Source organism: Pleurodeles waltl, chromosome 2_1 (assembly GCF_031143425.1).
Source record: "Pleurodeles waltl isolate 20211129_DDA chromosome 2_1, aPleWal1.hap1.20221129, whole genome shotgun sequence".
In the NCBI taxonomy this organism is placed as follows: Eukaryota; Metazoa; Chordata; class Amphibia; order Caudata; family Salamandridae; genus Pleurodeles; species Pleurodeles waltl.
Genome location: NC_090438.1, coordinates 798,479,601 through 798,500,777, shown reverse-complemented (window position 1 = coordinate 798,500,777; position 21,177 = coordinate 798,479,601).

The following is a 21,177-nucleotide window of genomic DNA, read 5'->3' as shown; positions in this document are numbered from 1 at the left end:
GATCCGAGCGGAATGGCGGGAGGTAGACTCTTTTGGAGCGGTCAGAGAGAAAAGAGGCGATCCAGTCCAGGGCCTGTCCTTGGATACCAGTGGAGCGGAGGCGGGTTATTAGGGTGCGGTGGCAGACGGTGTCGAAGGCAGCCGAGAGGTCGAGGAGGATGAGGGCGGCTGTTTCTCTGTTGTCCAGCAGGGTTCGGATGTCATCGGTGACTGGGATAAGGACGGTTTCCGTGCTGTGGTTTGCCCAAAATCTGGATTGGGAGGGGTCGAGCAGGTTGCTGTCTTCGAGGAAGTTAGTCAGTGGTTTGTTGACGGCCTCCTCAATGACTTTGGCCGGGAAGGGGAGGAGCGAGATGGGGCGGAAGTTCTTCAGGTCGCTGGGGTCCGCCGTGGGTTTCTTCAGGAGAGCGTTGACTTCCGCGTGTTTCCAGCTCTCGGGGAAGTTGGCAGATGCAAACGAGCTTTTGATGATGGTCTGGAGATAGGGGGCGATGCTGGTGTCGGCTTTCTTGAAGTGCTGGCGTCGGCTTTCTTGAAGGTAACTGCGCTGGCGTTGTACACCGTCGCGGTAGGCGGTCGAAGACCGCGGCGCAATCCTGCATTGGTTAACATTGGACCCTATGGGTCCCAGGAGCCAATGACAATGTACGCTGGCAGTGACAGTACGCACCGCCGCAGACGTGACTGCCATTTTCTCTCTGTTCACTCAGTTAATACCTGATCTTCGACAGGAGAGGACCTACACTGCAAGTGCAGCTGTGACCTCGGTCTGGAAGCGACAATGGCTACAGTGTCTGGGGAAAGGGCCCCTGCCTTCACTTCGGAGGAGTTGGACAAACTAGTGGATGGGGTCCTCCCCCAGTAGACGCTACTCTACGGTCCCCCAGACAAACAGGTGAGTACACTGTGAGTATGCTGGACAGGCAATGCCTGTTTGGAGTGGTGTGGATGGGAGATGAGGGGGGAATGAAACAACGGTGAGTGTATGTGCGTCAGGGCAAGGTTGGGAACGTGGGCCAATGACAGTGATGGTCCGGACGGTTATATTTTCTCCTTTTTCCCTGTACTATTCCTCTAGATCAGCGCCCACTGGAAGAAGGATATTTGGCGTGCCATCGCCAAGAAGTCCGGCCCTGTGGGTCCACCACAGACGGAGCACCCACTGCCATAAAAGATGGGAAGACATTTGCCGCTGGAGCAAGAAAAAAGCAGAGGTCCAGCTGGGAATGGCCTTCCAACGTGGGAGGGGTGCCCGTCGCACCATGACCCCCCTGATGTTCTGGATCCTGGCAGTGGCGTATCCGGAGTTGGATGGGTGCTTGAGGACATCACAGCAACCACAAGGGGGTGAGTACACTCTCATTCAGCTGTTTCAGCGCGCATGGGAGGTGTCTGGGTGGGGGAGGTGGGGGAGGAGGGCAGTGGGTTACCCTAGGCCAGGGCGAGTTTTGCAGGCAAGGACCCTTTGTGAGGCAGGCTCAGTGGCACCCCATCCCTACCAGTGGTAAGAGCCATTTACACCTAGTCAGGCTCCTGTGACTTCCATGTGTTCAGCAATCGGGCATAGGCCTTGAACCCCATGGCCCTGTGTTTAATTAGGGAACTCTAAGTGCATGGCATAGTACAGAGGGCTGCTGTGTCTGTAGTGTCCACCAACGGTAGAGGTATTGCATGCACTGAACATGTCTTTCTACTTTCTTTCCCCCCCTTTTTTTTGGTCTCCCTTTTCTTGTGTGCATTAGCATCATCAGGCGGAGGAGCAGTGCCACCGGAGCAGGAGGGAGCTGCATCCCACATGGCCCTGGAGGGCGAGACTATGGACTCCAAATTCACCAGTGGGACGGAGGGCGAGGGGAGCTCCACGGCGGGGACAGGAGCTGAGACCAGCGACACCGACTCCTCTGATGGGAGCTTCCTTGTGGTGGCTGGCCCCTCTGTGCCCACCGCATCTAAAGGTACAGCCGCCACCCCCCCCTACCAGCACCGCCCTCCCAGCAGCCCTCAGCGTGTGTCCCGTGGCCGCTCACCCAGGAGGGTGGGCATCTCCTTCGCCCCAGGCACCTCAGCCCCTGCCCCTGTCAGCCCTGCTGCCCTCAGTGAGGAGGCCATTGACCTCCTCAGATCCCTCACTGTTGGGAAGTCTACCATTCTGAATGCCATCCAGGGTGTAGAGGGGCAGTTGCAACAGACAAATGCATACCTGGAGGGCATTCATTCTGGTCAGGCAGCCCAACAGCGAGCTTTTCAGACTCTGGCCTCAGCACTGATGGCAGCCATTGTACCTGTGTCCAGCCTCCCCCCTCCAACTTCCTCCACCCAGACCCAATCCCCAGTACCTCAGCCTATCCCAAGCACACCATCTGACCAGCATGCACACACTTCAACACACAAGGGTAGCTCTGGCAAACATAAGCACCACACATCCCACAGGCACTCACACAAGCATCACACCCATGCACACATGCCAACATCCACTACCTCCACTGTGTTACCCCTCCTCCACGTCTTCCTCCTCCCTCCCTGTCACGTCTCCACTCACACCTGCATGCACTACATCTTCAGCCACTACGTCCATCACCAGCACACCCATCACCACACACCCCTCACGTACACTCACCACTCCCACTACCAGCCACTACGTCCATCACCAGCACGCCCATCACCACACACCGCTCACGTGCACTCACCTCCCCCACTACCATTCACACATCCCCTCTGTCCTCTCCCAGTGTGTCTGTGAGCCCTCCTCCCAAACTACACAAATGCAGTCACACACCCACCCAACAGCCATCCACCTCACAACAGCCTCCAGCCCATGCACCTTCACCCAAAGTCAGCAAACGTACACCTCCTACCACCACTACCAAACTACCTCCATCTACCCATCCCAGTGTGTCTAAAAAACTTTTCCTGTCAAACCTTGACCTCTTCCCTACACCCCCCCCTTCCGTCCCCTAGGGCCCGCCTGTCCAGGTCCCAACCCAGCACCTCAGCCACCACATCACCGGGAACAGTGGTGCCAGCAGTAACCGGCTTCTGGAGTGCACCAAGCAGCAGGGCAGCCAGTGTGACAAGGACATTCCCCCACCTCAAAAGCTAAAGAAGGTGGCCATAGCCTGGAGGGAGAAGGCCAAAACACCTGCCACCAAGGGCTCTCCCAGGACTACAGTTGTGAGTGGCAAGACAGCTGCGCCACCATCCAAGGTGGGGAAGGGCCAGAGGAAGAAAGGGAAGTCTCCGCCAACCTGCACGGCGGACAAGACCGGCACCGCCACATGCACCGCCGCCACGGGCACCGCTGCCCAGTAGTCCGCCGCCAGCAGCATGCTCACTGAGCCACCCACCAGAACCGCTGCCCAGGACACCGCCGCCAGCAGCACGCTCACTGAGCCACCCACCAGCACCGCCACCCAGGACACCGCCGCCAGCAGCACGCTCACTGAGCCACCCACCAGCACCGCTGCCCAGGACACCGCCACCAGCAGCATGCTCACTGAGCCACCCACCAGAACCGCTGCCCAGGACACCGCCGCCAGCAGCACGCTCACTGAGCCACCCACCAGCACCGCCACCCAGGACACCGCTGCGAGCAGCACACTCACTGAGCCACCCACCAGCACCACTGCCCAATGAGCGCCGCAAGCACCGCCGCCACTGAGGCCGCTGCCAGCACCGCCAGCGGCCACGCCACATCCTGTGCCAGTGGCACCACCGCAGACATGGCTGCCATCCCCAGTGGTCACTCTTACGTGGCTGGTGGTCAGTTCCAGGGGCCTGGACAGCTTCCATGTTGGCCCACCGTCAGAGGAGAATGACATCCACTACCTCTGTCCTTGGCAGGATGAAGCACTCTGAGCACAAAGCCCCCTCCAGAACCAGTGGAGAATGACATCCACTACCTCTGTCCTTGGCAGGATGAAGCACTCAGGGCACAAAGCCCCCTCCAGAACCAGTGGAGAGATACATCCACTACCTCTGTCCTTGGCAGGATGAAGCACTCTGGGCACAAAGCCCCCTCCAGAACCAGTGGAGACTGTTATCCACTTGAGAGATTGTGGCTTTGCACTCCCCAGGATAAAGCAGTGGGCAAACCACCCACTGGAAAGACTTGAGAGACTGTAGCTTTGCACTCCCCAGGATAAAGCAGTGGGCAAACCACCCAATGGAGAGACTAGAGAGACTGTGGCTTTGCACTCCCCAGGATAAAGCAGTGGGCATACCACCCACTGTAGAGACTTGAGAGACTGTGGCTTTGCACTCCCCAGGATACCTCAATGGGCATGGAGCCCCCTCGTGGAGCTGGCGTCGTGCACTCATCCGGCTGAGGTGCCCCCACTTCCCTTCCCCCTGAGGTGCCTGTTTTATTTTGATCTGATGCCCCAGCAGTGTTCTCTCCGTTTGGATCTGGTATCTTGTGTGGGCCTTGCCCATGCATTTTGGGCCCAGTGGTTCACGGATTATGTAGGTGCAGTACATGGACTTGAAATCTTGGTGTACATATTTGTTAATAGACTATGGGCCGTATTTATACTCTGGTTGCGCCGAATTTGCGTCGTTTTTTTCGACGCAAATTCGACGCTAAACTAACGCCAACTAACGCCATATTTATACTATGGCGTTAGACGCTTCGGGCGCCAAAGTGCCCGGAGTGAGCGTCATTTTTTAGCGTGAACCCCTTCCTTGCGTTAATGAGATGCAAGGGAGGCGTTCCCGTCTAAAAAAATGACTCCCAGGCCTTTACGTGGTATTTATACTCCCGGGCAAAAATGACGCCCGGGAGTGGGCGTGGCCAAAAACGGCGCATTTGCGCCGCTTTTTAACGCCTGGGTCAGGGATGGCGTTAAGGGACAAGTGGGCTCAAAATGAGCCCACAGTGCCCTCCCCTGCCCCCAGGGACCCCCCCTGCCACCCCTGCCCACCCCAGGAGGACACCCAAGGATGGAGGGACCCATCCCAGTGAAGTACAGGTAAGTTCAGGTAAGTATAATTTTTGTTATTTTTAATTTTTTTTTTGTGGCATAGGGGGGCCTTATTTGTGCCCCCCTACATGCCACTATGCCCAATGACCATGCCCAGGGGACAGAAGTCCCCTGGGCATGGCCATTGGGCAAGGGGGCATGACTCCTATCTTTACAATGATAGGAGTCATGTTGATGGGGGATGGGCGTCGAAAAAAAATGGCGCAAGTCGAGTTACGACGATTTTTTCGACGTAACCTGACTTGCCCCATTTTAAGACGCCCATGCGCCATTTTCCCCCTACGCCGGCGCTGCCTGGTGTACGTGGTTTTTCTCGCGAACACCAGGCAGCGCCGGTCTGCTTGCGCCGGCTAACGCCATTCAATAAATACGGCGCCCGCATGGCGCTTCAGAATGGCGTTAGCCGGCGCAAAACTTTTTGACGCTAAACTGCGTTAGCGCAGTTTAGCGTCAAAAAGTATAAATATGGGCCTATATATATATTTTTGACTAATGGATTTTTACTCATTACAATCGTTCAAATATTTTTCTTTTGTCCTTGCGTTCTTCCATGGGGGGTGGGGGGTGTAAATATAATGTTTCAACATGTATTTGTGTGTATGTTGTTGTGTGTGAGGGTGGGGGTGTTGGGTGTTGCGTGTGTGTGTCACTCTCTTTTCCCTCCCCCCTCCCCTGTGTCGTAGGTGCAGTACTCACCGTGGTGGTCGCCGCCGTCTGTCGCGCTCTTGGTAGAGGAGCAGGAAGAGAATGGCAGGTAGAATTTGGAGTTCTGGCTCCATGGTGTCCTGGTTCCTCGTGGCGTGTGTAGAGGTGAGCGTTTTCTCTTACAAGTCCTGTTACCGCCGTGTTTTTGTTCGCGTTGAATCCGCCCCGGAAAAGGTGGCAGATTGGCCTCTCATAATGGTGTGGGCAATACATTGTCTTCCGCCTGTCTGTTGGCGGTGACCGCCATGCTGTTTGTTTGTACCCCCGTGGCGGTCGGAGTGTTAAAGTGGCTGTCTATGTTGGCGGTTTCCGCCACTGTCATAATTCCATTTTTTTTACCGCCGGCCTGTTGGCGGTCTTACCGCCACTTTAACACTAACCACCAGGGTTGTAATGAGGGACTCAGGCCCATATTTATACTTTTTGACGCTAAACTGCGCTAACGCAGTTTAGCGTCAAAAAGTTTTGCGCCGTCTAACGCCATTCTGAAGCGCCAAGCGGGCGCCGTATTTATGGAATGGCGTTAGACGGCGCAATCAGACCGGCGCTGCCTGGTTTGCGTGGGAAAAAACCACGTAGACCAGACAGCGCCGGCGTAGGGGGAAAATGGCGCATGGGCGTCTTAAAATGGGGCAAGTCAGGTTACGACGAAAAAATCGTCTTAACCCGACTTGCGCCATTTTTTAACGACGCCCATCCCCCATCAACATGACTCCTATCATTGTAAAGATAGGAGTCATGCCCCCTTGCCCAATGGCCATGCCCAGGGGACTTCTGTCCCCTGGGCATGGTCATTGGGCATAGTGGCATGTAGGGGGGCACAAATAAGGCCCCCCTATGCCACAAAATATTATAAAAAAAAAAAAAAAAAAAACTTACCTGAACTTACCTGAATGTCCCTGAGGTGGGTCCCTCCAGCCTTGGGTGTCCTCCTGGGGTGGGCAAGGGTGGCAGGGGGGGTCCCTGGGGGCATGGGAGGGCACCTGTGGGCTCATTTTGAGCCCACAGGCCCCTTAACGCCTGCCCTGAGCAGGCGTTAAAAAGTGGCGCAAATGCGCCGTTTTTTGCCACGCCAACTCCCGGGCGTCTCTTTTGCCCGGGAGTATAAATACCACGTAAAGGCCTGGGAGTCATTTTTTAGACGGGAACGCCTCCCTTGCATATCATTAACGCAAGGAAGGGGTTCACGCTAAAAAATGACGCACATTCCGGGAAGTTTGGCGCTATTCGCCTCTAACGCCATAGTATAAATATGGCGTTAGTTGGCGTTAGTTTTGCGTCGAAATTGCGTCAAAAAAAACGACGCAATTTCGGCGCAAACGGAGTATAAATATGGCCCTCAGTCTTCCACACCACGGGCAATTCAGCAGCTCAAAATCCAGTAGACTCATAAGAATAATGAGAGCCTACGCGACAAACTATGAGAAGGTAAAAACTCCTGTTTAAAAAGGTGGAAATAATAATGCATCCATACATCAAGAGAGATGTGACAATCTGGTTGGGGATTTACATTCCGGACTTCATGAGCGATAAAAGACCAAAATTGTTTTGAGTTATTTTGGTATGCCGCAGATTGTAGATCCTGCCAGGTTGACTCTACCCAGTTGTTCTTAATGGTCTTTATAATGTAAGTGTACTCACGCCTAGCATGAATTATCTTCTCTTTCATTTTTTTAGCATATTGTGTCCAATAACCTGCCCTTAGCCAATCTACTTGTTTTGTTATACCACTTACATTTGCCTTCTCTTGTGTGGACCCCTTTCTTGGTTGCTATAATAAATAGGGCTTTGAAAGAAGAAAAAAGTCTATATGTGAAGTCATAATTTGGTTAGCATTGCACATAGAGGAAGAGTCAAGTACATTTTTAGAGGAAACAAGATCATGCAATTTGTCCTCTAAGGTTTTGGAATTTATGAAGGACTCACGTTTTATAACACGTTCATTATTCAGCACCAAGCATATCCTCATGGTCTTGGTGTGTGTAATAACAACAAGTGATGGACGGAATGCTGAACATTGTCAAACACTCACCCCCAGTCATAGATCTGGGTTTAATCCATCGTTCTTTTGCTAACCAGGAAACAAGCATCCTGGGACCGGTTTCGGGGTTTCACCCCTCATCAGCCAGGCTAGCTTGAATCCAGTGGCATGGGAAGCACGGGACCCACGTCTGGGCATACCCTTCCCACTTAGGGTGACAAAGCAAAAACAACAAGTGATGGACGGAATGCTGAACATTGTCAAACACTCACCCCCAGTCATAGATCTGGGTTTAATCCATCGTTCTTTTGCTCACCATGCCACCCCAGTTTGGACCCAGCCATATGCAAATCAGTCTTGACCCTGTTCCTCATGGGAACAGTCCAGACCGAACTGCCAAGCCAGGTCCTCACTGGACCGGAAACAAGCATCCTGGGACCGGTTTCGGGATTTCACACCTCATCAGCCAGGCTAGCTTGAATCCAGTGGCATGGGAAGCACGGGACCCACGTCTGGGCATACCCTTCCCACTTAGGGTGACAAAGCAAAAACAACAAGTGATGGACGGAATGCTGAACACTGTCAAACACTCACCCCCAGTCATAGATCTGGGTTTAATCCATCGTTCTTTTGCTCACCATGCCACCCCAGTTTGGACCCAGCCATATGCAAATCAGTCTTGACCCTGTTCCTCATGGGAACAGTCCAGACCGAACTGCCAAGCCAGGTCCTCACTGGACCGGAAACAAGCATCCTGGGACCGGTTTCGGGGTTTCACCCCTCATCAGCCAGGCTAGCTTGAATCCAGTGGCATGGGAAGCACGGGACCCACGTCTGGGCATACCCTTCCCACTTAGGGTGACAAAGCAAAAACAACAAGTGATGGACGGAATGCTGAACATTGTCAAACACTCACCCCCAGTCATAGATCTGGGTTTAATCCATCGTTCTTTTGCTCACCATGCCACCCCAGTTTGGACCCAGCCATATGCAAATCAGTCTTGACCCTGTTCCTCATGGGAACAGTCCAGACCGAACTGCCAAGCCAGGTCCTCACTGGACCGGAAACAAGCATCCTGGGACCGGTTTCGGGGTTTCACACCTCATCAGCCAGGATAGCTTCAATCCAGTGGCATGGGAAGCACGGGACCCACGTCTGGGCATACCCTTCCCACTTAGGGTGACAAAGCAAAAACAACAAGTGATGGACGGAATGCTGAACATTGTCAAACCCTCACCCCCAGTCATAGATCTGGGTTTAATCCATCGTTCTTTTGCTCACCATGCCACCCCAGTTTGGACCCAGCCATATGCAAATCAGTCTTGACCCTGTTCCTCATGGGAACAGTCCAGACCGAACTGCCAAGCCAGGTCCTCACTGGACCAGAAACAAGCATCCTGGGACCGGTTTCGGGGTTTCAGCCCTCATCAGCCAGGCTAGCTTGAATCCAGTGGCATGGGAAGCACGGGACCCACGTCTGGGCATACCCTTCCCACTTAGGGTGACAAAGCAAAAACAACAAGTGATGGACGGAATGCTGAACATTGTCAAACACTCACCCCCAGTCATAGATCTGGGTTTAATCCATTGTTCTTTTGCTCACCATGCCACCCCACTTTGGACCCAGCCATATGCAAATCAGTCTTGACCCTGTTCCTCATGGGAACAGTCCAGACCGAACTGCCAAGCCAGGTCCTCACTGGACCGGAAACAAGCATCCTGGGACCGGTTTCGGGATTTCACACCTCATCAGCCAGGCTAGCTTGAATCCAGTGGCATGGGAAGCACGGGACCCACGTCTGGGCATACCCTTCCCACTTAGGGTGACAAAGCAAAAACAACAAGTGATGGACAGAATGCTGAACATTGTCAAACACTCACCCCCAGTCATAGATCTGGGTTTAATCCATCGTTCTTTTGCTCACCATGCCACCCCAGTTTGGACCCAGCCATATGCAAATCAGTCTTGACCCTGTTCCTCATGGGAACAGTCCAGACCGAACTGCCAAACCAGGTCCTCACTGGACCGGAAACAAGCATCCTGGGACCGGTTTCGGGGTTTCACCCCTCATCAGCCAGGCTAGCTTGAATCCTGTGGCATGGGAAGCACGGGACCCACGTCTGGTCATACCCTTCCCACTTAGGGTGACAAAGCAAAAACAACAAGTGATGGACGGAATGCTGAACATTGTCAAACACTCACCCCCAGTCATAGATCTGGGTTTAATCCATCGTTCTTTTGCTCACCATGCCACCCCAGTTTGGACCCAGCCATATGCAAATCAGTCTTGACCCTGTTCCTCATGGGAACAGTCCAGACCGAACTGCCAAGCCAGGTCCTCACTGGACCGGAAACAAGTATCCTGGGACCGGTTTCGGGGTTTCACACCTCATCAGCCATGCTAGCTTGAATCCAGTGGCATGGGAAGCCTGGGACCCACGTCTGGGCATACCCTTCCCACTTAGGGGGACAAAGCAAAAACAACAAGTGATGGACGGAATGCTGAACATTGTCAAACACTCACCCCCAGTCATAGATCTGGGTTTAATCCATCGTTCTTTTGCTCACCATGCCACCCCAGTTTGGACCCAGCCATATGCAAATCAGTCTTGACCCTGTTCCTCATGGGAACAGTCCAGACCGAACTGCCAAGCCAGGTCCTCACTGGACCGGAAACAAGCATCCTGGGACTGGTTTCGGGGTTTCACCCCTCATCAGCCAGGCTAGCTTCAATCCAGTGGCATTGGAAGCACGGGACCCACGTCTGGGCATACCCTTCCCACTTAGGGTGACAAAGCAAAAACAACAAGTGATGGACGGAATGCTGAACATTGTCAAACCCTCACCCCCAGTCATAGATCTGGGTTTAATCCATCGTTCTTTTGCTCACCATGCCACCCCAGTTTGGACCCAGCCATATGCAAATCAGTCTTGACCCTGTTCCTCATGGGAACAGTCCAGACCGAACTGCCAAGACAGGTCCTCACTGGACCGGAAACAAGCATCCTGGGACCGGTTTCGGGGTTTCACCCCTCATCAGCCAGGCTAGCTTCAATCCAGTGGCATGGGAAGCACGGGACCCACGTCTGGGCATACCCTTTCCACTTAGGGTGACAAAGCAAAAACAACAAGTGATGGACGGAATGCTGAATGTTGCCAAACACTCACCCCCAGTCATAGATCTGGGTTTAATCCATCGTTCTTTTGCTCACCATGCCACCCCAGTTTGGACCCAGCCATATGCAAATCAGTCTTGACCCTGTTCCTCATGGGAACAGTCCAGACCGAACTGCCAAGCCAGGTCCTCACTGGACCGGAAACAAGCATCCTGGGACCAGTTTCAGGGTTTCACCCCTCATCAGCCAGGCTAGCTTTAATCCAGTGGCATGGGGAAGCACGGGACCCACGTCTGGGCATACCCTTCCCACTTAGGGTGACAAAGCAAAAACAACAAGTGATGGACGGAATGCTGAACATTGTCAAACACTCACCCCCAGTCATAGATCTGGGTTTAATCCATTGTTCTTTTGCTCACCATGCCACCCCAGTTTGGACCCAGCCATATGCAAATCAGTCTTGACCCTGTTCCTCATGGGAACAGTCCAGACCGAACTGCCAAGCCAGGTCCTCACTGGACCGGAAACAAGCATCCTGGGACTGGTTTCGGGGTTTCACCCCTCATCAGCCAGGCTGGTGTGTGTAATTACTTATAGAAAACCACCTGAAGCACTCCACCATAATGGGAAAGTGATCACTATTACATTGGTCCTCCACTCTAAGATCTTTAAATTTGCGCCAGATTCTCACATCGATGAGCAAATTAATCAATAAAGCCACTATAAGACCCTCTAAAAAAACGTGCGTCTTGCCAAAGAAACTGAGTGAAAATGGCCATTGCCTGGCCAGAGACCATACATTACAATCAGATCAGTAACTTGGAGAGTCCTAGCAGTGGCTTTGGATCGATTACTTAGCGATAGAAAATTTGGAATTCCTCATGCAAAATCTTGTCTGGATTAACTCAGAAAAAAGAGAATTGAGTTCCATAGACATATTTAAATCCCCTGCTATGATTATAAAATATGAAGGGGAAAGTTCTGAGATCAGGGCATTCGACACGCTAATGGTATTGGACAGTTGGCTCGGGCACCAGGTCTGTTATAAATATTAACACATCGAAGCATAGGTCCTTTGCTGAGCTTAATCGCAATTGCCAAAATGTCAGGTGAATCAACAGATATTTCTTTTACTTCAGCCTCTAGTGAGATTTTTATCCTGGTGAGGAGACCCCCACCAGCTCAACCTGCCGAGGATGGAATTGCCTTTTTACAAAATGAGATAAATCCTTGTCTATGGGTACTTGAGGTAACCCAAGTTTCCTGATACAGGCAGATGTTAAAGTTGTATTTAAATTACCCCCACTCTTCATCAAAGATTTTATTGCGTATACCTGCTACATTCCATGTAATAAATGCAGAGTTTGTAGATCCTAAAGGCCCCGATTCTGGCAAAGATGTTTTTGAATTAAGAAGTGGAGTTAAGTGCTTCTGCCTGCTAACCAAATTACGATCTTCTCCAAGAGAAGAGGTCATGGGAGGAAGGTGATTAATATGCATTTGTGATTTATTCAAGACTATACCCCGATTAAAATATGTATAGTTGAGGGGAGGATTTAAAAGAGGGTCCAGTCAATAAACATCAGAAGAGTCTACCAAATGAGGGGTTCTTGAAGAGTTCTGTGAGCGTGCCAAAGCTATACATTCCATACCAAGTATCTCAGGGTGCTCTTTCTTATCACAGGAGTCAGTCAAATGATCCATAGTAGTTGGAACATTGGTTACAATGTTTAGGCCCATTGATCACAGCGATGGGGGTCCTCTCACTCTGTAATGGTTGCTGACCCCCCTGTGGGTTCTGAACTTCTAGTAGGACTGGGCTTTTTTTCCAGTGATCAAAGGATACATCATTGTTTGATCCATTGGGATCATAGATCTCAACTCAAAATGCCCAGTACTATTATTAGAGGATACCCCCTGAACCGGTATTCCTTGTTCCGGCTGATGTTTCTGAAATACAATGATTGAACCACTTTTCAGTGGATTGCGCTTCTCTAGAGACAATAGTCCTTCTACCAACTTGGAACAAACAAGCTTAAGTTCTACGTCGTCCCGGTTTCCTAGGGTCTCTGAGTAGCGCTTGACTGAAGTTATATCAGAATGGATGATAAACCGACATTGCCTAACGTGCCTTACCAAGTGAACAACTTTGTTTTTTAATAAAAAAACTATCCTCTCTATTAGTGGAGAGAACTACCAGAACATTGCACATATAAATTGGATAACCATTTCTATTATGCTTTGGGCCTTGCAAGGCATGATTAGAACCACACACTTAACATACATGGGAGCTATTCATAAGTGGCAGAGAATTCAGTGGATTGGCTCCCTGGTTTCTAGAGCTACCTGAAGGTACTCTATGCCTATCATCATGCCTAAAAGTATGCTGGTTTACCAAGGTGTTCTGGTTAGTGGACATAAAAGGCAAGGGATTAGTACTTTCCCCATGGGAATCACCACTGTAGCGATTTTCTCCTATAGGTCTGTAACGATTTTCTCCTATAGGTCAAAGGTGATTAGGAGTTTCCATAAGCATTTGTTTCAAAGCTTTTACCTTCTCCCTGAGGTTAGAAATGGTTGTAGCCATTTCCTCCAATGGGGAAGGACCAGCAGACTTTAAGATCGGTATTCTAGGGATAGGATCATGATTACTAATTTCAGTGGTGAGTTCATGACCTTCCAATGGTGAAAAGCGATTGGAGCAAGGGATTTCATGAATAATTGCATTAGATAGTACAACTTTCTCAACATTGGCAGATGACACATTTAAACTAGAAGGTACTAAATTAGGATCGACTAATTCCCCATGTATGGGAGGGAGATCCACTGAGGATCTTACACTGACCGGATCACCCTTGATTGAGGTTTTTGGTTTAAAGAAGGATGATAAAGGACCAGTATTTGGCCCCCTAAAGGATCGCTTACCATTTCATTTTAACAAGGGTTCAACTTCTTCAATCAGTGAATCAATATCAGTGGAAACACAATTAGAGGAAGTACGAGGAGTTTTGTGCAATTTAGGGACCTTAGACAAGACAGTGCCCACAGCTGGACTCCCCTTTGCCTTCCGTTTCCCCATCTTCAGGATTCAAAACAAAATTGTCTAGAATCCAAGCCCCTGCTCAAGTTCAGGGTGCCCTCCAAAAGAAAAAACAATCTTAGTTGGCCACACACAACCATGCTATACACTATTCCCTAACAGGTACATTCAAACACCTGAGTTTAATAATAAACAGGGCCCCAAAAGAAATATTTCCTTAAGCAACAATAATACTAAAAGACTAAGGCCCTCATTACAACCCTGGCAGTCAGTGATAAAGGGGCGGAAATACCGCCAACAGGCCGACAGTAACCAAAATGGAATTATGACCATGGCGGAACCCGCTCAGAGAGACAGCCACTTTAACACACCGACCGACACAGCGGAATCAACAAGCACCTCAGCGGTAACTGCCAACAGCCAGGCGGAAGACAATGTACCGCCCACACTATTATGACCGGCCTATCCGCCACCATTTCTGGGGCGGTACCAACAACATCAAAAGCCTGGAGGAAACACTGCACATAAGTCAAAGGACTCACCTGTGGAGACTCAAGGAACAACCACTACGCCATGGAGCCCGAGCTGCAAATATTTCCATGCTCATCTACCTTCTGCTGCATTATGAATATCAATGCCAGTGAAGACGACCACGGTGAGTACTGCCGTCTAGCACACATGGGATGGGGAGGAAAAAGAGAGTGACACACACAGACAACAGGCAACACCCCCTCTCCCAACACCATACACACAACCAGATGCACAAACATTACATATTCACCCCGTACCCCTCAGGAATAATGCAAGGCCAAATTATTTGAAGAAAGTGAGTGTAATATGATAAAATACTATGAATAAGTGCATCAAAATACAAACGTATATACATATTTACAAATGTTGGGACACTGCCCAGTCCTCAATGTCCATGGGCCACAGGGCCACAACATATAGGTCAAGGCCCCACCTCACTCCTGCAACAATATGGAGAGAACACTGTAGGGGCATCAGGTCGAAAATACTCAGGCACCTCAGGGGGATGGGGAGTGGGGGGGCATCTCAGCTGGAAGATGGTACAACACCACTGGTCCTGGAGGGGGCAACATGCCCTGTATGATATCCTGGGGAGTGCAAGGCCACAGTCTCTCAAGTGGGTGGTTTTCCCACTGCTTGGTCCGGGGGAATGCAAGGCTGCAGTCTCTCAAGTGGGTGGTTGGCCCACTGACTTGTCCTGGGGAGTGCAAGGTCACAGTTTCTCAAGTGAGTGGTTTGCCCACTGACTTGTCCTGGGGCGTGCAAGGCCACAGTCTCTCTAGTGGGTAGTTTGCCCACTGCTTGGTCATGGGGAGTACAAGGCAACAGTCTCTCTAGTGGGTGGTTTGCCCACTGACTTGTCCTGTGGAGTGCAAGGCCACAGTCTCTCTAGTGGGTTGTTTGCCCACTGCTTTGTCCTGTGGAGTGCAAGGCCACAGTCTCTCTAGAGGGTGGCTACTTCCACTGATTCTGGAGGGGACATAATGCCCACTGTGCTTCATCCTGGGAAGGATGCAGTGAGTGGATGGCTTCTCCACTGGTTCTGGAGGGGGCATTGTGCCCAGTGTGCTTCATCCTGGGAAGGATGGGGTGAGTGGATGGGTTCTTTTACCTGTTCTAGAGGGGGAATTGTGCCCAGTGTGCTTCATCCTGGGAAGGATGGGGTGAGTGGATGGCTTCTCCACTGGTTATGGAGGGGGCATTGTGCCCTGTGTGCTTCATCCTGGGATGGATGGGGTGAGTGGATTGCTTCTCCACTGGTTCTGGAGGGGGCATTGTCCTCAGTGTGCTTCATCCTTGGAAGGATGGGGTGAGTGAATGGATTCTTCCACTGGTTCTGGAGGGGGCATTGTGCCCAGTGTGCTTCATTCTGGGAAGAGTGGGGTGAGTGGATGGCTTTTTCCACTGGTTGTGGAGGGGGCATTGTGCCCTGTGATGTAGATCTTGGGGAGTGCAAGGTCACAGTCTCTCACCTGGGTGTCAGACCCACATGATTTGCAGGGGCAAGGACGAACAACAGCCCATGGAGGCAGGACTACACACTGTCTGCCGGCGGTGACGGCTGCTCAGTGGTGGCAGTGCTGGTGTTGGTGCTGGCAGTGGTGGGAGGAGACTTCAGCCCATTCCCTGCAGCCTCAGACAGCTGCCCACTGGGGCTGCTGCTGCTAGCAGTGGTGCTGGTGTCGGTGCTGGCAGTGGTGGGTGAGGCTCCAGCCCATCCCCTGTAGCCTCGGATGGCTGCCCTCTGGAGCTGCTGCTGCTGGCAGTGGTGCTGGTGGCGGTGCTAGTGGCAGTGCTGGCAGTGGTAGGGGGAGGCTCCAGTCCTTCCCTTGCAGCCTCGGATGGCTGAAGCACCATGGTTAGTGGTGGGGGCACCGAATGAGTCCCAGCACCATGCCTCCTGTCCTTCCTGCCTGTTGGTGCAGGCCCCCTGCCCTTCTTGTCAGCAGCCGGGGATTGCCCCTTGCCCTTCCCTGTAGCAGCTGGGGGGGCCTCTCTGCCCTTCCTAAACACTGCTGGTGGTGCCTCCTTGCCCTTCCTAGATGCTGCTGGTGGTGCCTCCTTGCCCTTCCCTGTCGCAGCTGGTGGTGCCTCCTTGCCCTTCCTTGAACCACCCTTTCAGTGTGGCTGCCTAGTGCCCGGTATCCTGTGAGCAGTAGCTATTGACAATACTATGGCAGTGGACTGGGTGGCTGAGGTGCTTGCCTGGGTTCTGACCACCCTGGCCTGATTTGAAGGATGGGGAGAGTGGTAGGGAAGAGGTCAACGGTGGAGAGGAAAGGCTTCTTAGGGACATTGGGGTGGGAGGAGGGTGAAGATTTGGGAGTGGAGGAAGAGGAGGTGGTTGTAGGAGGTGTTTGCTGATTTTGGGTGCAGGTGCATGGGCTGGATGCTGTGGTGAGGTGGATGGCTGTAGGGTGTCTGAGTGCTTGCGTTTGTGTACTATGGGAGGAGGGGGCACAGACACAGTGGGAGAGGACACAGGGGGCGTGTGCATGGATGTGGGGGTGGTGACTGCCAGTGAGGAGTGTGTACTGATAGGTGTGCTTGTTATGGAGGTAGTGAATGAGGATGTAGTGCATGCAGGTGTGAGTGCAGACGCAACTGGGAGGGAGGTGGATGACGAGGAGGAGGGGGACACAGTGGAGGCAGTGGATGTTGGAATATCTGCATCTGGATGGTGTTTGTGTGAGTGCCTGTGGGATGATGTGTGGTGCTTGTGTTTGCCTGAACCACTCCTATGTTGTCCTGTGTGAATGCTGGTCTGCCTGTGTGCTTGGGATAGGTTGGGGTTGGAGGTAATGGGATTGGGTAGAGGAAGTTGGAGAGGGGAGGCTAGAAAAAGGGACAATGGCTGCCATCAGGGAGGAGGCCAGAGCCTGGATTGATCTCTGTTGGGCTGCAATGCCAGAGTTAATGCCTTCCAGGAATGCATTTGTCTGTTGCAAATGGGCTGCCACCCCTTGGAGGGCATTACAATGGTTGACTGCCCAACAGAGATGGATCGCAATAGGTCAATAACCTCCTCACATAGGGCAGCAGGGCTAACTGGGGCAGGGCCTGAGGTGCCTGGGGTGAAGGAGATGCCCATCCTCTTGGGTGAGCGGGCACGGTAAAAAAGATGAGGGGCTGCTGGAAAGGTGGTGCTGGTACGGGGGTGTATCAGGGTCGACATTGCCCCGCTCCAGGAAAGTGCCCCAGCAGTCAAAGAAGGGTACCCTAGGGGCGCCTTACAGAGAGTGAATGAGAGGTCAGCTGATGCCAACCCTGAACTAAAAGAAAGGGAAGAAAGGGAAGAGAGAACAGAGCCGTCAGCGTGCGAGGCAGCGTGCGAGGCAGCGAAGCAGAGGTGGAAGAAGAGTGCTGAAAGAGAAAAGCAGGAGAAAGATGAGAGAATGACATCCAGGGAGCCGAAGGAGACAGAGAGGCCAATCCGACCAGCGCGAACTGTGTCCACGACTCCCAGAGGTCGAACAAACACAGGTACGTGCCTGCTTGTGGAACCTCATCGGGCAACTCTAGTAACAAGTAATTATTAGTATAAACATTTTTTCTTTGGGTTTTGGGGTAGAAACACTTGCGTGCTTAAATATACTCACAGCACACAAAGTGGCCTGCAAAAGGTGTGTAGTTCGGAGAAACAGTGAACGAGCGCAGAAGCTCCCAGTCGAAAGCCGAGTGTCGACTGTTCACCCGAACACACAACTTATCACAAAAGACCTGTTTGTTTTTCCTTCCGAAGTAAAGATTATATTCGGAAGGAGATCCTCATGTGAGACTGGGTGTATACCTTCACTCCTTACCCATTTTTATAATATCAAGACCACCACAAGTATACTTACCTGTATCTTTGGCTTTTTGTTCTCTTCTGGGGTCCCACGATGGAGAGTCGTCCCGACCGCAATCTGCTACAAACTAAAGAAGAAAAGAACTTCATTAATTAATTAGTACAACCAAAAAAAGAGAGAGAGAGAGAGAGAGAGAGATTGGGAAAAGTGGACTGTGATACAGCAGAAAAGAAAAGGAGAAAACAACTCTAGGAAAGAAGAAATAAGTGAACAGTTACGGAACCTACCGATATACCCGCCCGGACTAGACAAAAATAAATAAATAATATAATCACCTACCATATGAGTTGGCGTATTCCATTATTATAGAAACGTGTTCCCCTACAGGAGGGTGGCGGCTGTACCTGTATTTGGGGTGGGCACAGAGGTGTCCGCCACTACCAGGGAGCTTCCATTGGTGGAGGTATCACTGTCAGAACTGTCCTCTCCAGGCTCTGCCGTGGTGCTCCCCTCGCCCTCTGTCTAACAGGTGCCCTCACCGTCTGTGGATTCAGCCTCCTGGGCCCTGTAGGATACAGCTCTCCAGGTCACCAGTGCCTCTGCTCCGCCCCAGATGCTAATGCACATAAGGACAGGGTGACAAAACAAAAGGGGGGGAGAGACAAAGGATACACTTGGTCAATGGCGGCAACAACACCACCGTTGGGGTGCACGACACACACACACAGAAAACAGCCCTATGCACTAGGCAATGCACTACCAGTCACAGTGCTAGTCACCAGCTCATGGACACGGATACCTTAACGCCAATTGCAGCATACCTGAGACCCACAGACCCCTGCCCAGTAGTGGATGGAGGAGGTTTACATCAGACCCTCCTCAACATGGGACCCTGCAATGTCCGGCCTGGCCTAGGGGTACCCACAGGCCCACATCCCCCACCCGGATGCCACCCCACCATGTGCAAGTAGTAAATTGGGGCACTGTACTCACCCCCTTGTGGCTGCTGCGATGCCCCCAAGCGCCCATCCAGCTTTGGGCGATCTGGGAGGTCAGGATTCGACGGGCACCCCTTCTTCATTGGGAGGCCATCCAGAGCTGGGCCTCCGCCGTCTTCCGCGCCCAGTACCTCAGGTCCTCCCATTGTTTCCGACAGTGGGTACTCCGCCTGCTGTTGACCTCCAGGGTCCGCACGTCCTTGGCGATGGCAAGCCATATACCCTTTTTCTGATGGGCTCTGACCTGCAGAGAAATACACATAGGAAAAGGTATCAGTCAGACCGTCCTGCCTGTTACGCACAGACATGGCCCACCATACATGCAATACGCTGCCCAGGGCCCTTCCCCCAACCCCCCCACATGAGGCCCTCACACACAGCACTCCATGCATTCATGCCCCATGCATCGTGCTCACAGTGTACTCACCTGTTTGTCTGGAGGCCCATACAGCATTTGGTACTGGGGCAGGAGCCCACCACCAGTCTCTCCAACTCCGCAGCGGTGAAGGGACGGGCCCTTTCCTCAGTGACACGAGCCATGGTCGGTTCCAGACACAGGTCACAGAAGCACTTGCAGTGTAGGTCATCTCCTGTTGAAGGTCAAGTAGCAAGTGAGTGAACAGATAGAAAATGGAGGTCACGTCCATGGCAGTGAGTACCGCCAGCGTACATCACCATTGGCCACTGTAACCCATAGGACCCAATAGTATCCAATGAGGAGTTGCACAGCGGTTCTCGACCGCCTCCCACAACGGCACACAACATCAGCGGAATTACCTCATTTTCACCTGCCCCTCCATACAGGACAGGCGGACGCCATTTCAGGGGGGGGCAGGTCATAGCACCTAACTGCGTCACAGTACACATAGGCACCCTTTGGGCCTATCCAACAATATGCTGTTACAGTCACAACATGCAATGCAGTGTAGTGTTTAGAAGTATAGAATACTGACCAGCTGCTCATCGTTTTGCCCCTAGATTGCAACTGCTGTGAATGAATAGGAGATGGAGACATCCCCTGTGTACAGGCCCCTGGTGAACTTGGCAACAATGGAGGACAGGCACATTATCCTCACCTATAGAATGGAGAGGGCCACAATCACAGAGCTGAGTGCCCAAATAGAGCCTGACCTGATATCTGCTATCCGTCAGCCCACTGGGATCCCCCCTCTTATGCAAGTCCTATCAGTGCTCCATTTCCTGGCAACTGGCTCCTTCCAAGTGACAGTGGGCTTGGCAGCAGGAATGTCTCAGCCAATGTTCTCAATAGTGCTCAATAGTGCTGACCAGAGTGTTTTCTGCCCTGATTAAACACATGGGCACCTACATCGTTTTCCCCCAGGTGGGGGATTTGGCCACAGTGAAAGCTGATTTTTATGCAATGGGACATATCCCCAACATTATTGGGGCTATTGATGGTACACATATTGCATTTGTACCCGCCCAAAAGAAATGAACAGGCGTTCAGAAATTGAAAGAGCTTTCACTCCATGAATGTGCAGATAGTGTGCCTGGCGGACCTGTACATCTCCCATGTCAATGCAAAGTATCCTGGGTCTATGCAGGATGCCCTTTATCCTGAGGAATAGCAGCATCCCATATGTGATGGCTCAACTCCAGAGGCACCGGGTGTGGCTAATAGGTGAGCCCTGGTTCTCACCCAGTGGATGTTGGTGTATGGGTATGGTGTGGGCCCTAAGGGTTAGTGTGTTGCTAACAGTTGTCCCTCGATATTTGCAGTTGACTCTGGTTACCCCAACCTCTCATGGCTCCTGACCCCTGTGAGGAATCCCAGGACAAGGGCAGAGGAATGTTACAATGAGGCACATGGGTGAACAACAAGAATCATAGAGAGGACATTCTGCCTCCTGCAGGCAATGTTTCGTTGCCTCCATCTAACAGGTGGAGCCCTGTACTACTCACCCAAAAAGTTCTGCCAGATTATCGTGGCATGCTGTATGTTTCACAACCTTGCCTTATGTCACCAGGTGCCTTTTCTGCAGGAGGATGACGCTGGAGATGGGCGTATGGCAGCAG